General features: G+C 40.1%; 1 non-coding gene across 1 annotated transcript; it reads left to right on the top strand.

Moving 5' to 3' along the window:
• Window positions 1–2,283: 2,283 nt before the first annotated feature.
• Window positions 2,284–2,356, top strand: TRNAS-GGA. Its single transcript has one exon. It is a non-coding gene; the product is annotated as a tRNA-Ser (tRNA).
• The last annotated feature ends 4,568 nt before the right edge of the window (window positions 2,357–6,924 follow it).

The following is a 6,924-nucleotide window of genomic DNA, read 5'->3' as shown; positions in this document are numbered from 1 at the left end:
CAGGTTCGATGCATGATACTGGATGCTTGGGTCTGGTGCACTGGGACGACCCAGAGGGATGGTACAGGGAGGGAGGAGGGTTCAGGATGGGGAACACGTGTATACCTGTGGCGGATTCATGTTGATGTGTGGCAGAGCCAATACAATAAAATTGAATTTAATTAAAAAAATAATAAAATAAAAGAGTGACATGTTTCTGGAAAAAAAAAAATGATTCTGGGCTGAGTGTAGTGGGGGAAACTTGGCAGGGCCTAGAAATCAGGGTCCTCTCTGTGTCCCATTGTCTCTGCAGGCTCCGCAAACATTTGTTTACCAAACATTTGCTTTTCTATCTCCATAGTGAAATAGAACCCACTTGCCAATGCAAGAGACACAGAAGACATGGGTTTGATCCCTGGGTCAGGAAGATTCCCTGGAGGTGGGCATGGCAACCCACTCCAGCATTCTTGCCTGGACAATCCCATGGACAGAGGAACCTGGCGGGCTACAGTCCACAGGATCACAAAGAATCGGACACAACGGAAGGAACTTGGCACACATGCATGCACGCTCCATTTCCTTCCTCCCCCTTGAAGTCCCAAACCACTACCCCCAACATCCTCTTTTGTCTTTAACTGAAGATGGTATTTAAGGGAGGGCTTCAGCCATTTTGGCGAGGTACTCAGTTTACCTGGTCTCTCTCATGTGTACATTATTAAACTTTTGTTTGACTTTCTCCTGTTCATCTGGCTCAAGTCAATTTAATTTTTAGACCACTCAGAAACCTACAAGGGTAGAGGAAAATTTCTTCCTCCCCAACACAAGCATTGTTGTTAACATTCCCCTGAAAATCCTAAGGATGGGGCAGAAATCCTGAGATAACACTATCTTCATGAAACAAAGATCAGTGACACAAAGGAAAACCATGGTGTAACAGAGCCTGCCTCTCAAGGTGGAGAAAACTTAGGCATGTGAAATGCAAAATGACATAAATTGTTGAAACTTCTACGGTGCTTGCCTAACATACAGTCCAGCCAAATAAACACAAGGAGATAGAGGAGGCTGTGTAAACAGTGTTTACCAACCATGTCTCCTCAAGATGTTGTGGAAATAAGTTACAGCTGTGGCTTTGGAGGGACGAGATTTGCAGCCTGGAGATTTCAAAGCCGACTTATTTGATGTATAAATCGGGTTCAAAGAACTTCCATGAAGTGGGAGAAGGTGCCAGGGACGCACCTTCTGGAAACAATTGAAGACCAGACATGAATCTATAGATTGAGAGATATGACCTGATGAGAAGAAAAAACTAAAAAGATTCAAGGACAAGAACATGATCCCAGAACCTTGACTGTCACATTACTTGGTAGAGATGTGACTGGGAAAACCCTATAATTTCAAAAATCACAAAAACAGAGTAGGCATAAAAGTCATATTATAATTTCTCAAATACAGACCTCAGTTCAACCCAGTTTAATCCAGTGAGCATTTAGGATGATGAGTGAGTTAGTGTAGCAATTATTAAAGATTCTTCACTGAGCTGTGGCACAAAATGCAAGGAATTCCTCCCTTTTTACCTCTCTCCTTTTGAAAAAAAAAAAAAGTATTGCCATCTTTGGGCTTTAAAACATACATTTGAAATGGATTGAAAAAGAATCCAGTCAGAAAGTGTCAACTTGTGAATTAGATTTAGTAACATTTGCTAATCTTAGCTTTGATCTGGGAAAGTAAGGATAAACCTAACCTCAAGATGGGAGAAGGCAATGGCACCCCACTCCAGTACTCTTGCCTGGAAAATCCCATGGACAGAGGAACCTGGTAGGCTGCAGTCCATGGGGTCGCTAAGAGTCGGGCACAACTGAGCAACTTCACTTTCACTTTTCACTTTCATGCATTGGAGAAGGAAATGGCAACCCACTCCAGTGTTCTTGCCTGGAGAATCCCAGGGACGGGGAAGCCTGGTGGGCTGCCGTCTATGGGATCGCACAGAGTCGGACACGACTGAAGCGACTTAGCAGCAGCAGCAGCAGCAACCTCAAGATGAAAACTTTGGATCCATCTGCAGGAGAATTATGCTGATCTTCAGTGGCCTCCTGGTATAGGAGGCTAAACAAAAAGTCCAAGTTAAAGTGATTTAAACCTATGACTCTTTTAATTAAGTAAAACACTTTAAGTATAACCAACAAATATATAAGAAATTATTGCAACTTACAAATTCTGGTACGTTGAGACTGTGATAAGGTTCTGCTACCAAGAATAGCTCCCAAGTAGCCAAAATCTTAGACAGCATATAGAACATATAGGGCTTCCCTGGTGGCTCAGAGGTTAAAGCATCTGCCTGGAATGCGGGAGACCCAGGTTCAATCCCTGGGTCAGGAAGATCCCCTGGAGAAGGAAATGGCAACCCACTCCAGTACTCTTGCCTGGAGAATCCCATGGAGGGAGGAGCCTGGTAGGCTACAGTCCATGGGGTCGCAAAGAGTCAGACACGACTGAGCGACTTCACTCACTCAGAACATATAGACTCCGTGGTGGCTCAGACAGTAAAGAATCTACCTGCCATGCAGGAGACCTGGGTTTGATCCCCTGGATCAGGAAGATCCCCTGGAGAAAGGAATGGCTACCCACTCTAGTATTCTTGCCTAGAGAATGGGGAATTCCATGGACAGAAGAGCCTGGCAGGCTACAGTCCAAGGGGTCACAAAGAGTCAGACATGACTAAGCACTTGTATCTAAATATTAAGATTTCCTGGCTACAGGTAAGAATTTTATCTGGGAGAATCATTCATAAATTTATGTTCACTAACATCACAGTGTCTCATTGGCAGGTGATGAAATAAGGTTTTCAGAGGGAACAGGGTACAAAGCAGGGTGGATGGACCAAAGGAGGCCTCAAGCAGCAGGAAAAGAAAGAAGAGAGAGCTTGGAAGTAAGAGGAAAGTTGTTCAACAGCAGAATGAAAAGCCGCGAATAACTAACTTTCCACCAAATGGATCCTAGGCTCATTGGAGACCAGAGGCATGCTTCCCAGAGCTCAGCTAGCATGCGATAATATATCCCCACCTGCGAGTCTAGGAAAGAAAACTGAGCCGCTCCATAGGCAATGAAAGTAAAAAGCAGCAACTAAAAGAGAATAGAGTGGGTAGTAAAATACAACAGCGATTTGGGGGAGAAAAGCTACAGTTCGGTATGGTTGTGCCATTTGTGAGTAATATGATACTGACGCACATGCAATAAGAACCTCACCACTTCCAACATGTTCCTTCTCCCAGGATATTGCGATACTGGAGATAGAGACCCATCAGCCATCCTTATTTACCACTTGAATAAATATTCATGAAGCGCTTTAAAGTAATCCTTTCAGGCTTCCACACAGGGGTGCTACAATTAAACCATCCCGCAAGTCGTCTTCCATAGACAATGCTGTACTGAACATCTGTTTATACTCTGGATGTTTTGCAGTTGAATTTTCATACCTGGAATATTTACAGCTTGGCTCTAAAAGGAAGTGCCCCTCCACTTGAGATCAGGATTCAGTACTGAGTTCTGAAGAACAAAACTTCTCAGTAAGCTTCAGAGAATCCAGTACTGTTCATTTTGCCTCCTGTAGCCTGTCGCCTAGAGTTGAGAACTGCCTAGCTGACTTCTCCTTGTGGCTACAAAAACAAACTTTCAATCAAACACAGGTTGACGTAATCATTTGCTTAAATTGACCAAGCCATGGGATGACAGACTTGCATCTGTAAGGGGTAACATGTTTGCAAGAACTTGAAATCTTAAAGAATTCTGCCATCAGCAAGAGTTTTGACAGGAAGTGGGGTGCAACTGCCAAGTATTCAAAATCGACACCTCTGCTGTTCATCTTTCCTTTTTTTTTTTTTTTTTCTGAATCATTGTTCCCAGCACTGGGTACTTTTTCTGATGTCTAGTTTTTCATTCACATTAGAGTGATTTTGTTCTGTTGATTTGTCTGGGGTGGAGAATCTCCCCTGATCTCTCTCTCTTTTTCACACTGGTTTCAGGCACACTTCTTTGAGTTTGAGTTGGGTGTGTATTCACAATTTCCCATGGTACCTGGCACCTACTTTTTGTTAGCACATAAAGAGGATTTTCTCTCTCTTGCAATCTACATCATGCCTGTTCTCACTTCAGCTAATACCATGTCAGCTTCAGGACTACAGAAAATGAAGGATAAGTCAATGATTTATACTCAACTGCATGGCTTTAACTTGGGACCTTTTACTTTATTTTTATTCCATTTCTCTGCTTCAGTCATCAAAGCTTTCTGGGTAGCTCAGCAAAGATGCAGTAGTCGCCATTTTTATTCAACTTAATTCTTATTTTGTGAAGATATTCCACCCCCCCCCACAAAAAAAAGCAAAATCAATCAATCAAAATAAAATTCTGACTTCAAAAGGTTGCTTCTTTTCCTATTTCTTTTTTTTAAATGTTTTTCCACCACCTTTTCACTTTCCATCATGTAGTGGTTTCTTCTTCTCCCTACTCTATCTCCTTCTTCATCCACCTCAACCCCCAGCTGTCCATTTGGAAAGGTTCAGATAAATGACTATCTTATCTCTCTGAGGATTTTCTCTTAATAGAAAATACTTCTTAGTCCAAAGGAAAAAATCTCTAATGGAAGAAATTCCTGAGAATAGGGGTTGGGAGGGATGGGAGGGACTTTGAAGGAGCAGAAGAAAATTTGGGGGAATTGTGGGTAGGTTCCTTATCTTGATTGTGGTGATGGTTTCACAGGTACATGCCAAAATGTACCACATCATGCATTTTAAACATATGCAGTTTATTGTATGTCAATTATACTTCAGGAAAACTGTTTAAAAATAAACATGATGCTGGAGAGGATTATGGACTATTACTCAGCCATAAAAAAAGTTATAATAATGCCATTTGCAGCATGGATACACTTGGAGATTATCACACTAAGTTAAGTCAGATAGAGAAAAACAAATACCATATGGTATCACTATATATGGAATCTAAAAAAAAAAAAGAAAGAAAGATACAAATGAATGTATTTACAAAATGGAAACAGACTCAGAGACTTGGAAAACAAACTTGTGGTTACCAAAGGGGACATGTTGTGGGGGGTAGAAGGAATATATCCGGAGTTTAGGATTAACATATATACACTACCATATATAAAATACATAACCAACAAAGACCTACTGTAGAGGAAAGGGAACTCTACTCAATATTCTGATAAGCTATATGGGGAAAGAATTTGAAAAAGAATATATATATATATATATATATATATATGTATAACTGATTCACTTTGCTATACACTTGAAACTAACATAACATTGTAAATCAGCTAGACCTCAATATAAAATAAAAATATTTTTAAAGGAAAAAAAACCAGAACAAAACCTCTCGAGTGTCTCTCTTCTGTGCATAGTTCTCTCTCTGGCTCCACCACTGGCGGTAAGCTCTCACAGAGAAGAACATGGGTTTAGCTGTGCATTTCCCAGAGTGTTGGCTGGTTCACTGATGGTGTTCATTCAGTATCTACTGAATTGTACTGTGACGTCTGATCGTAATGGTTACTATTTCTGGTGTCTATTGTTTGCCACCACTTTTTACTGATTAACTCTTTAATCCTCACACTAGCTCTCTAAGTTGAGTCCTGTTACGATTCCACTTTGCACTTGAAGAAACCCAGGGACCCACTCCAGGACCCTTGCCCTCTTTAATATGACACAGGTACTGCCTTTATGGATTACACTTAAAATAAATGAGAATCTTCAGATATCTGAAGCGAAGACCATAGAGCCTGTGGTATGGAGAAGCCAGAAAGTTTAGGAATAAGGTAATGGATACAAAAGACCAAAGGAACAGTACTAAACTTGGAATTAGAAAATTTGGTGTTAAGACCCAACAGGGCCACTTCAGAATTACTGCAAGGATTAGGTGAGAAAATGAGTAGAGAATTACCAACGTCAACTGAACAGCATCATGACCGTGCTCTAGGATAAACCCTTTTGGATTATGATAACCCTAAGTAGGAGACAAGTTTCTTAACAATATCTAGTTCTCACTGCAGCACATTTCCTTTCTATTACAAAGATAAATTTAGTTTTCACATACCAAGCAGTGTGATCTAGAGGATGACCCTTACTCTGAAGGCATGACCAAAACATCCATTTGATCTAAATGAAAAGTTGTTCTTCTCAGAGAGACATCTAAATAGACCTTCTGCAGTCGCTGTGATAACTTGTTAGCTTAAAACAACTGATTTTTTAAAAGATAAAGATGCTTCCTTGATAGACTTGTGTCCTTTGGTCTTCATACGGTCACTGATATTACTATCATCTGCCTCACAGATGAGAAATGTTTAAGTTACACATTCAACGTCAACTTGTCTGAGAAAATTAAAAATCAGTATTTAGTTTTTCAGAAAACATGTATATCTTTTTCTGACATTATTTTTTAAATATTTTTTTCCATTACAGTTTACCACAGGATTCTTTCTCTTTTTTAAGTCATTTTAAGTCAGTTCTGGATGGTTTGTTGTAAATATATATATATATATATTAATTGACAAATAATGAAAGAAATAAATAGTGGTAGATTTATCCTATAGAATGAATGAGTTACTGGAGTAAGAACACGCAGACCACTCGCTCAATTCTCTGTGGTGGAAATGTTTAGCCTCTAGCTCTCACACAAATATAATTTCCCATTTTCCACTGATTTCATTGACCAGCAGCCTGATGATTTTATACACCTTGAAGGTTATAGCAAAGCTAAAGGACAACTAGCTGATACACCAAGTAACACCAGGTAACAGGCAGCAAATACTTCTATCATTATCTGAAACAAGAAGGAATTGAGTTATTTACCCTTTGTGTGTCCAAGAGCACTTGGCTTTATCATTGGATGTCCTGAAAAATTAATGTCCTTAGAAGGATATTATTAGTTATCTTG

Source organism: Bubalus bubalis, chromosome 14 (assembly GCF_019923935.1).
Source record: "Bubalus bubalis isolate 160015118507 breed Murrah chromosome 14, NDDB_SH_1, whole genome shotgun sequence".
NCBI classification, from domain to species: Eukaryota; Metazoa; Chordata; class Mammalia; order Artiodactyla; family Bovidae; genus Bubalus; species Bubalus bubalis.
This window is presented reverse-complemented; position numbering and strand designations above follow the sequence as displayed.